We start from the raw sequence: 12020 nt of genomic DNA, 5'->3' as shown, positions 1-12020 counted from the left end.
GGGGAGGAACTGGACAAGGGAGAGAGGCCAGGGCTGCTGTGGGCAGCAAGGAGCAACCTCCAGCCTGACCCACATCTTCCCTCTCAAACACGCTTGAACAGAAGTGGTCACTCCTGAGCATTTATCAACACTCGGCACCAGTGGGTATAAACAAGAACATGTGGGAGGCAGAGAAAAGGAGCCATCGGAGGGGACCAGGCAAACTCAGAGGGCCTCTGTAAGGGGTTAGGCTCAACTGTAGAACCAGCAGAGACATCTTGGTAAACCCCATCTGGTTAGAGACTGTTTGAAGCTCTATGAACTTCCAGATCTGGCATGGCCATATTTTGGAAGGCTTTTTCTATTTATTTGGCTTTCAAAATGACAAAAATTTTAAGATCAACATTCTGTGTCAGCGAGGGCCTTCACACCGTTGTTAGGAATATACATTAAATCGTCTTTTGAACGGTCAATTTGTAAAAGGTGTCTATCTTTTGACCTTGAAATCCTACAGCAATGCCCTTATGGTCTTCAAAGATGTATTAAAAAATACTCATTGCAATATTATCAAGTAAGTAAATGGGGAGACAGAGGGCAAGAAGCCCAGCCAGCAACCAGAAAGTGAAGGTCACATAATTTTTTTTTTTTTTTTTTTTTTTTTTTTTACAAGAGGGATGCCTGGGTGGCTCAGTTGGTTAAGCATCTGCCTTCAGCTCAGGTCATGATCTCAGGGTCCTGCTCAGCAGGGAGCCTGCTTCTCCCACTCCCACTCCCCCTGCTTGTGCTCTCTCTCTGGCAAATAAATAAATATTTAAAAAAAAAATTTTTTTTTTTTTTTTTACAAGAAAAGATGTTAACAATTAAAGAAATAGGCAGTTAAATTCAGGACAGATTTTTATTAGCATGGAATCAATGTCTATGATACATTCACTTTTAAAGTGTCATGCACAATAGTACACTGTATTTTGTTAAAAAATGTTTTCTCACAAAGGGGCACAATGAGGACTTTATGAGTGTCTTGATACCACCTTGAAAAAGTTTCTTCTTCTCTCAAGAAGCAAAGAGGGTTAACAATATCATCTGGTGTGCTTTGAACCCGTAAGAGCTCTGTCTGCGAGGGGGAAGAAGTAAAAGCTGACAGATTCCGTTAGCCATTCCTTTAATCAGCAATCATCGTCTTTCTTTTTTAATAAAAAGAAACATGCCTTAGAGGGTCCCAAATGAGAACAGTAATTGTGATTGGATGTTACCATGGACCCATAATTTCAGACAAGGTAATAAACTGGTACTAAAATAAAATCTGTTTGCGAGAATAGGGGTACGTATGAGCTGCAGGCAAAATCATTCCACACCCCCCAACCCCAAGTGCCCTATAAGCAATGCTGGCTTTAGGGTTGGGACATTTTGAATGGCAGACATTGACAGAATCCTGTCTTGAAGCAGAGGCAGGAAGGATGGCAAGTAAACGTATGAATACTGTTTTAACACTCCGTTTTAAGGGAGGAAAACCCGTTATCTCTGTCCCGTAGCATCCTAAAATTTGTCATACTGTGATTAAAAAAAAAAAAAAAGTACATTCTGTTACAAAGAGGGGAACCAGTCCCAAGTTTGGCATGCAACACAGGCCCAGAAAGCCACAATCCTTGGCAGGGGTCACCAATATGAGGAATATCAATACGAAGGATCAGCAGGTCCCTTTTTAGACATCTTTCCCTTCCTTTTCTTCTTTTAAAATAACAGATTGTAAATTACTATTGTAACTTTGTAAAGTAAAAGGACCTTAAAAAAAAAAATACAAACCTGTTGAAGGAAAGAATGTTTTTTAAGATACTTATCCAACATCTTCCACCCCATTCGCTCTCTCCCATTACCACAAATAAATTCAGACTCCAGAAAGGACATCTTCTGAAGTCTACAAAAGGCAAGGAAACGCCTACCATCGTGTTTACTTGTGAAGGCTGATAATTACCAGAGACCAACGTGACCACAGTTTGCTCAGGGATTCATCAGCAGTGCCTATTAATTCATTTTTCTTCCGATAGGTTACTTTAGATAAGCAAATGGAGAAGGAAATTACTTTGTGGGGTTCATTTAACACATGTTTATGGAGCTCAAGGCTGAGTGCTGGGCCCTGGGATACAAGGATGGATGAAGCAGAATCCCTGTCCTCAAGGGGCTCATTTCTACAAAGAAATTGGCCTCAAACAAAAGAAAAGAGCTTGGCTGGAGGGAATGCAGCCAGAAACAGGTGGCAAAGGACACGTCAGCCAGCCCTCGAATGAGCAGCTGGAATGTGTACGTAGTACTCTAAGAGCATCGTATCTACAACCACTCTCTGTGCCAGCGAAAGTCCTCGCCCTCCTTTTGCTGTTGCGGAAACAAACCCAGAAAATAGAAGGCCAAAACAGAGGCGCCTCATCAAAACCTTAAAACCCATAAATCACTACAGTTGCATATCTGATCCAGAACAGAGAAAATAACCCTGAGCAGAGAAAGGTTTCTTCGAGATGGTCTCTGATACAGCAATTGTACACAGTGGCCAGGAAATGGTCTTGAGGACACAGCGAATCAGCCTGAGCCCTCGCCTTCCGCCTCCAGCCATGAGCTATGGATGACTAAGTTGTAGCACCAGCTCTAGGGACCACCAGGAGCCAACAGTCCCTTCAGAAAACTGGCCCTAGGGAAGCTGGCTGAGGCCAACAGAGGTGGGGCAAGAAGTGGGCCTCCTAGATGAATACACAACTCTCTCTCTTTGTCCATTTCTGCCCCACACTGACCAAGCTCCTCCTCTAACTCGAGGGGCTAGAGTGCCTAGAGGCAACATTTTAAAGCTTACACACAGGGAAAGGCCATATCCATAGTATCATGAGAGTGGGTAAGACGGAAGAAAACACAAATCATCAGCAACTCCATCTTGCTACCAGCAGTAAAATCCCATTTTTAGTCGGGATTCAGGTGGTAAAGGCCAGGGGGGAAGAGCTCTGCCTGAAGGCTGGGCCCCAAATGCACCTGCTGTGTCACTAGGTGAGTTCCTTCATCCCAGCCTCGGTCTTGCCCTCTGTAAAATGGTGACTGCCTGCCTCAGGGGCTGGAGGGAGGGCTAAGACCCAAGACTGTGTGCCAGGCTCTTAGCCTAGTGCCTAGTACATTGTGAGTACTCCCTAAATGGCTGTTGGAACTGCTAACTACTCATGTGGTGTATCCGTGTGGCCTCTCTTGAGAGCAACAGGACTTTTGAAAGGTCTGACTACAGCCGTGCTGAGCCTGCCACAATGCCATGAACAACCCCAGGGCCAGCTCATCGCTGGGACTCGAGACACCCCCTTTGGTAGCAGTGACCTGAACCCCTCCTGCCACTCCTCTCAGCCTCTCTCGGCCGGCTCTGAGGTTTCGGTGGCCTGCAGTTGCCAACACGTTCTCTCTTCTCAACCCCCGACTTGGGAACCATGTTGGCCCAGCTGATACAGCTTGCTCTTGAGAAACCCCCTCCGTATTTCCAGAAAGGCTGACTTATACCGCTGAGACCCCACAGGGTTTTAGCTCATGAATCTGAGGAGCACAGTAAGATTGCACTGACAAAACCACAACTTAGGATCGTCATGAGGTACGAGCACATGGACACAGGCGAGGTAACAGGCTCCCACGCTTTTCAGCTGGGCTCCTATTTCAGCATACCCAGCCTCACGCAGCAGAGGGAGACAGACAAACCAGACAAAATTCTGCCACACACACACCCACCACCCCCACCACCGCCTCCCCCAGCAGTTCCCCAAAGGTCACACTCAAAGGCAAGTGTCATGTGCTCCAAGAACCTTAGACCTTCTCCAAACATGATCTACACAAGAGTAGCATTGACACCACTTAGAGCTTGTTAGAAATGCAGAATCTCAGGCCCCACCCAGACCCACCCAGTCAGCATCTGCTTTTTAACTAGATGCCCAGATGACACTGGGGTTGTGACCATGTAGCTTTTACTCGGTCTTGCTCTTCCCTCATGGAAGTTCCATGACAGCCCCGACTGGGCCTACCTTAGCCACTGGCACATAGTAAACACGTTCATTCACGCAATGAATATTTGAGTACGAATGGGTGGTCGATCAAATAACTGAAGAGACCAATCCTGTTTTAAGTGTAAAGAAAAATGCAGGCAAGGATGTAAAGGAAAGATCGAGAGATAGAATATGGGGGGAGGGGTTGGAGGAGAGGGTCTTGAAAGGAGTCAGGTAAGGCCTCTCTGAAAGGAGAATAAGACACGATGGCTGAGGAGGAACACATGAGCTAAGACGAGGTCCGGCAGAGGCACAGCGCCTGCCTTTGCCCCCATGAAGTCTGTCCCTGTAGGCTATGGATGTAGCCTATGTAGATGGACAGTCAATATTTGGCTCTGGTGTACAACCAAGGAGCTCCAAGGAGGCAGCTTCAGAAGGCCCCATGCCCTTTATGGCTGCTGGGGGTAGAAAGGTCAGAAAGGCCACGTGTATGGTCACAGCTGCCATTTCCAAGGCTCCTGGAGCTGCATGTGAGAAAGACAGCCCCCCAGGCAGATCTGGCTGGGCGCTGGGACTACTGGCCACAACCCTCCAGCCCTCAAATTCCACACGTCTACAGTTGCATGCCAAGTAGAAACGTGCAGATGACTCACTATTTTCAACAAGCTGATCCAGGAGTTTGTGGGCAGCAAGACATCCAAGGGTCCAGGAACCCAGTCCAGATGTTACCCTACAACAGCGCGCTGGTAAAAAGGAGACAAATGACATGTGTTAGGGCAGGTGGCCATGTCAGTAGGGATGCAATGTGTGCCCTACGCCGAAGGACACCAGTGGGGTTCAGATGAGAGAGTGGGCAGAAAAAGAAGCCTCCCAAGGCAAATAGTCTCTGAGCACCTTATAGTCCTACAGAAGACAACCCCTCTGTCCTCAGTCTTGGGAGGGGCACCATCCCACCCCAGCAGCTCCTAGAGCAGCCTCTGTACAGATCCCCCCAACATGGGGCCCCAGCTGCAAAGTGTCCTTGGAGGTCACTGGATCCACCCTGTCTTTACAGAGGAGAAAAATCAAGACTTCAAGGGGAGCTGCCTTGCCCAAAATTAGCAACAAGTACTGGCAATACCAGAAATGGAATCACAGAATCAAGTCTATAAAGCTTAAATTTACCTGTAAGTTACTTTCCTTAATAAAACTCAGTTTCTAAATGTTACTCTTACTCCATCTGGCTCTTAACTGATGAAACAAGACAGAGCAGCCTGCATTTCCAAATCTTAATCCTTCCCCTAAATTCTCCCCTCCCCCCAATCCCCAAAGACTTCAACAGCCTAAGTGAAACTCCTGGTTTTTTTTTTTCAAAAACAACATTTAAAAGAAAAAGAAAATCTTATACATTTGAGTATGAGAAGTATAAAAACTCTGTAAACGAACAAAAAAAATTAACACCTAAAAAGTCTCAATTTAGGAAATATAAGGAACACAGAACCAGAACAAAAGCTCCTTTCCCAGACATTGAGTTTATAGACCCAAGAGACCAGAACACACCCAGGAAATGCTCGGAGGCTCTAAGTAGGGCATTTCAAAAATGGGTGGGCTAAGACTGTGGTCAATGGTCATTCTGTTAAAATGATATGGATGCTCAAAAGGCTAATTCTCTAGGAAAGGAGTCTGATTACGTTTTTAAGTTGATCTTCATCCAATTATATATTTAAACCATAATCATGGAAATAACTCTTTCCCTGGGGTTTTAGTTCCAGCTGACCCTGACAAGTCAAGGCATCCCTAGGCACATCACACCTAACTCTGCTGTCCTCCCGGTACCTTATCCATAAAAAGAACATGAACGGGGTAAAACTCAGGTGTCCCTCAGCCAAGGAATTCAACAATTCCCTCCCATTGCTGGAACAACGCTGAAAGTACCTCACAGTAAGTTAGCTCACACAAAGCATCATTACTCCCCTACTTTGAAGAAGTCAATGTCCGTCATTATAAATTTAAATTGCTGCATCTCTTAAGGAAAAGACTAGGGAGTTGGTAATAACAGTAGCTGTATTCTGTTTCTAAGGAGTGAGCGTCAGCAGTGACACATCTGCCCCCACCCTCACCAAATGGGTATTTGGATGTGTTTCCCCAAAGGTCCATTATTTATAAGGCAGAAGTTAGGGTTTTCTCTTGCATCAAGTGGAACTTAGGCAGTGAGGTCATTTGTTTTGAAACTACAACAACCATCCCAATTCCCGCCCCCCCCCCACCATTTTGGCATTCTCCTTAGTTACTCTGGGTCAAGAAAAGGAGATGCAGGTTTCAGACAGCGTGTAAAGCCTGCTGGGCCACCCGCAGCACGGTCAAGAATTCCACCCTGGACAATCCACAATGTAACTTACTGCTCATTTCCCTTTCAACACTCAGGCACGCTCAGACTTACAAAGTCAACGCAGACCTAACAGATTTCAACAAGTCTTCCACAGCTCCAGCCTTCATTTAAAAAAAACAAAAACAAAAAAACCACCACCTACCATGATGGCTACATTATTCCTTACCCTTACGGAGAAGGAGGGTCCACAAACTCCTCTGGAAGTATCATGGGACTCTTTCACCCAAAAGAACATAACGCATACAGCTTCAAAGAGTTCATAAGCCACCTGAAGTTTCTCTCTGTACATCTGGCTTAGGACCCCCGCTGGACTAAAACGTTACAAGAAGTCCCCTTTTCTAATTCTCTCCGAACTTTCTATGACCCCTTTGTAAATGGGGGTGTGAATGACAACCCCATTTACAAAGTGATACATAAGGGCAGGGCCAACTGAGAAAATTGACTTCTGGTAGCATTTCTGGTGGAAAAAGTCAGACCCGCAGCTAGCAACGCCCACAGCAGTTTGAGAGCCCTCTGCTCCTCCAGGCATCCTTTGCCGTTTCTGCAGGAAGCTTCCCAAAGCTATGTTTGTACTTGGTCATTGATTTTTCCCAAACCAAGAATGAAATGAACATCAGGGAACAAAAATACACATTATTTAGGAATGCATACATAGGTACTAACAATAAGAAAGGCAGGATTGGTTAAAAAAAAAAAGAAGTTAAGACACTTGTCACCTCTGCAGTGACAGGGGATCCTGTACTGTATTTGGAACACTGCTTTCTTACCCTGGCTGTGGGCTTCACAGACGTTCAATTTACTCTTCAAACTGTGCCTAGACATTTTATATACTCTTCTATGGATGTGTCACAAAGCAATTTTTTTTTTCTTTTTTGGGGGGAGTTGGGAGTCAGGTCAATGACAAGGACTTCCAGCCCCCATTTAAGACACACCACTAAGCCTGTGGAATGAGGTCTGTGCTTGTCAAAGGGTGGGGCCCACAAAGGAACAGTGAAAATTCTGGCCCCAGGGGCACTGTCTATAAATACATTTTCATTTTTAAACGTCCACGCCCTGGGACAGTCCTGTGCTCTGGGGCTGAGGCCACGCTGACCTCTGGTATTGCCTGTCACTCTGGGAAAAGCTGGTGTTGGGTTTCTGCAAACCCAGTGGTCTTTCCTCTTCTATGCTCTGCAAGCCTATTTCCTGTGGCACATTCTGTTACCATGAACTAGCTCAGTAAGTCTTCCTGATCAGCTGAGAAGAGAATGAAGGCCTAGAAGCTTCACAAGTTTGGAGGAACACTTGACCCTTCCCCCTCCTCAGCTGGATACAAAGGCCAGGGTTCCTTACATATTCTCGTCCAGGAGCCTCATCAATACTTGACCTTCCTGAGGCACCTGGGAGGCTCAGTTGGTTAAGCGGCTATCTTCGGCTCAGGTCACGATCCCAGGGTCCTGGGATCGAGCCCCATATCGGGCTGCTTGCTCAGTGGAGAGCCTGCTTCTCCCTCTCGCTCTGCCTGCCGCTCCCCCTGCTTGTGCTCTCTATCTCTCTGTGTCAAATAAATAAAAACTTAAAAAAAAAAAAAAGATTGAACATACCCAAATTTTCAAAAAACAAAAAACAAAAAAAAACCTTGACCTTCCTCAGGAGAATTCTGCTCATTCAGGGAGTGGTCAAGTGATTGGCTTATCAAAAAAAAAAAAAAAAAAAATAGGTGAAACAAGTAAGGTCTCAATTCCTAGCCCTTTGCACACACTTACCAATATCATCTTGGCCAAATGAGGAGAGCATGCAATTCAGAAACGAGCCCTGTTTTGCAACAGACAAAGCTGCCACTTTTATTTTTTGGTTATAATTGCCAAACATTGGCACCAGGACATTCAACAACATTTTCACTCGTTCGGGACCGCTTGGACTTATACCCTGGGTAGACACACCGTAGCATGCGCCTTTAATAAAGGAAGCATTGCAGTCCCTCACCTCCGCTTGAGAGGCTCTTCTCCTCACTCAAACCTGGTTTAAAAAAGCAAAGCAAAAGCCTAAGTAAAAAACAGAACCCACTCTTTAATAGGTCACTGTCTTTAGAAGTTAACATTCCACTGGATCCTGCCATCTCTGGAACCCAAGACAGGCCTGGCTTTCCTGTGTGTGCATGCATGGATCCCAGTTTGAGTGTGTGTAGATGTGTGTGAGCATGCATGCAAGTGTATGTACATAACAGGCCCAACATTCTTCTTGACAGATTCAAAACAATAGCTTCCAGGGAAATCATCGCTAGGAGTTCAGGAAAAGTAAAGGCCTGCCAATTCCAGGAGGACAAGGGTTTCAGCAACTAACAAGGGAACAAAATGATTTCATGCCCCTTTCGCACTGAGACTCTAAGTGGGATCCTTCTCAAATTCAGAGTGCTCACTTACAGGCACGGTTACTGTTCCCACCCACTGTGACCCAGAGGGGAGAACAGCCCAACCGGGAAACAAATTCCAGAGGTAGCTTTTTTATGTTTAACCCAGACAATCTGCAGATGAGACTCTTCAGCCAAGGAGGGGGCTGACACTCGCAATGAGGAGCAAGTCCCTGGCGTTAGTCACTCCATCTAACAACTAGTTCCTTTCCATCAAGGCCTGGGCCAGGACTGAAAGTAGACCCTCCAACGACAGCCCTGCATTTCTGGGGCACGGGACTGTGCTCAAGTGTAAGTCCTAGTGACTTCCACATGCCTTGGAGAACACAGGCAGGAAAAGGCCACACCTCCAGGCCTCAGGGTGCCTCTCCCCACGTGCCCTGGGTAATGGGATGGCACACAGTCCTGAAGGGGTGGGTGAGAGGCGTGAATGTAGCTCTATTCCTGTAGCCCTCACGTTTGCCCCTTTTATTACACACCCAGATGACAGGCACGTGCTGAGTGCTAGGAGAAGGTGGTAGTTCCTTTTAAGGTGAAAAAGTTTTAAAGATTCTTCCCTGCAAATGCGCAAGCACTCGTGCGCATGCACACACACACACACAACTAATAGTTGTACTTCTGGTATCCTTGGAGATAGGAGATTAAGATAAAAATGCTCTAAAATAAATTTTTAATTAACCCCACTCTCTCCTACATACATTTTTAAAATAGCAAAGTAATTCCAGGACGGTTTTATTCCATATGCAATACTTGACACAGAAGGATTAAGGATCCCGTGACTAACTCCCACACACAATAGCCTGTGTTCTGCCCCAAACTAGGGCTGGGGTAGCGGCTGGGGGATTAAAATGACCCCAAAAAAGCCCCAAAATACTGGCCATACTTCAAGGCTAAGCTGTTAGAAGGCAACTTTAGGTCCCACGTGAAGGTAGGAAATATTTAAGTAAGCCACAACCACGTCGTGTCAAACAGCTGGTGGTCTTCTCCAGTGCCCCGTCCCAACCAGTGCTCCCTCATACACTCTCCTGTAATTCCCTGTGCAGGTTTTGGGAAATCCCCACCAGCGCGCTTTTCATACTGGTCTAGAATCCTAATCCTCTCTTCTCTCCTGTCTCAGCTTGGAGCTCCTACAGAGCAAGGACTGCCCTTTCCTGGAGGCATCCCTTGCACCTTACACAGGGCACCCAGTAGGCTCAGAGCCAGGGAACAGTGAAAAGAGGCAGTAAGGATTCTTTACAGAGAACTTCACAGACAACTAACAGGAGTTAAGAATTTGGGGAGGAAGAAGAGTATGACTGGACCTCTTCTGAGTACAGCCTGAGTCCGTGATTCCACATTCAGGTTTGAAAACTTACAACTGAAATAAAGATACAAGAAAAAAAAAAAAATCAACAGTCTTCCCAAAGGCCCAGGCTACGTGAGCAGCCTGGCTTCCCCATCAATCAGTCTGACAGCAGCAGAAAGACCCAAATTTAGACTCAAAGGTGTTCATTTTCTTCTTTCCTGTGCCTTTCTATCCTGCCTGTAGTACTGCTTTCTCTACCTCCTTTCTCCCTTCTCCACACTGAGATTTCTTACCTTGGGATAGGAAGCCCTGCACAATTAGACCCCTACATGATTTGCCCCAACTCAGCCCCTTCCCACAGACACACACACAGACACGCCTCCATGAACCACAAATCAGGCTCCAGAGTGTTCCGGGGAGAATCCCACCACTTCCTGCCTTCCACTCACCCACTTCGGGGTCTGTGCTCAAGTCACACTCCTTCCAGGAAAGCCCAACCGGCATCACCAGATATAAATCTACCTTCCCCCAAAATCCGGCTCACATTCCTTCCCAGCCTCTAAGACAATCCCTCTGATGCTCCCAATCAAAATGAGTCTTTCCTTCCCCTACATGCTGTCGGCTTTTGTCTCACTATGGGAGACCTCAAACCTCTCACCTCCCTGAGAGTTCCTGACAGGTCAGGAAGCCACCACCTTTACCTGGGTGCCCTACAGAGCATCCAACATAAACCTTGGCCAACAGTGAGGACTCAGTTACCTATGAAGTGACCATGCCTTAGTGTTTCAAGGGTTCTTGCGGGTGGCTCTCAGGGTGCCCATTTTAGAATCAAACCACGCACACTGACAGCCTGAACAAGAGGATAGGTTTGGGTTTTTTTGGGGGGGGGAGGTTATTAAGAGTTTTACACACACACACACAGCACTAACACAAGTATTCAATCACATCAGTCCACCCCGTTCAGGCCCTATTTCCCCAAGGGCTGAACACCCCACTTCCTCTGCAAAGCTGGTGTTCCTCCGGGACCTACTCGGAAAGTATGCGACTTTGGAATACACAGGCACACTTTTCTTTATGAAGGACACAGCTTCTGGGGAAGTAGCGTTGTTAAAGCAACTATATTTATACATTCATTCTACAGCCACGGATTTCTTGAGACAGATCAACCTCCACACTTTTTCTTCTGATTCACTGTGTGCGTCCTGTGGGTCTAGAATTTACACCATTCCCTTGATCCTAAAATGCATTCGCCTATGAACAGATAGAAATGGCAATGTTGTTAATGCTCATCTCAGATGAGAAGTCTGCATACACGCTCCAAGGAAAATAAGGAAGCAGTGTAGGACCCCAGTCAAGAAGCCTCTGGAATCTTTTTCCAAACACAAATGTTTCTCATTTGGTCCAGGCTCTGTTTCAATTACACGCCAAGAAAAGACAAAGAAAAACCCCTGCCTGCATGAAGACATTATAAATTATCTTTGTTACGTCACATAGTAAAGTTGTCTCACATAAGGTAATGTTGACAAATGGTTACAGGAGCAGTTTTACTCAGCAACTGCTTTATTCCTAGGTGTTCTTCATTCCTAGGTGTCTGCCAGGCACCCGCCTTATTGCTCTCCAGAAACCAGATAGTGTGGGGATGTGGGGTCCCGTCTGAAGCTTTTGACGTTAGTTTCTAAAGAATGGTCACGAACATCAACATCAAAAAACAACTCCTTTGTAACATTAAATAACTTCAGAAACAAAAATTGACTGGATGGAGTGTCTTACTCTTCTAACTTTCCCCAGCTAGGTAATTTTGCCAGTCGGTCGTTTTAACTTTCAACATTGACTCCAAGGCCAACTTCATTGAGGCCATTTCAAATAAATTTATAACAGCATGCTATCTCCTCTGGCACATTTTGTAGATTAGGTCAACTCTCAGGTAATGTGCTGAAATCCTTAGCGTCCCACAACAACACTAGGCCCATCCCCTTTTCAGTGTTGTTTACAGGCCAATGCAAGCCAAAA

The 12020-nt window shown here is 45.9% G+C and overlaps 1 protein-coding gene across 1 annotated transcript in view; it reads right to left on the bottom strand.

The window, feature by feature from the left end:
* TLN2 (talin 2) overlaps positions 1–12020 on the bottom strand; it is a 408095-nt gene that overhangs the window by 333548 nt on the left and 62527 nt on the right. Inside the window, exon 2 of the mRNA XM_081831869.1 lies at positions 4622–4711. The gene's annotated coding sequence lies outside the window, so the exon portion shown is untranslated. The remainder of the gene's footprint in view (positions 1–4621; positions 4712–12020) is intronic.

The sequence above is a fragment of the Leptonychotes weddellii genome, chromosome 9 (genome assembly GCF_054177405.1).
Source record: "Leptonychotes weddellii isolate Sample4059 chromosome 9, ASM5417740v2, whole genome shotgun sequence".
In the NCBI taxonomy this organism is placed as follows: Eukaryota; Metazoa; Chordata; class Mammalia; order Carnivora; family Phocidae; genus Leptonychotes; species Leptonychotes weddellii.
This window is presented reverse-complemented; position numbering and strand designations above follow the sequence as displayed.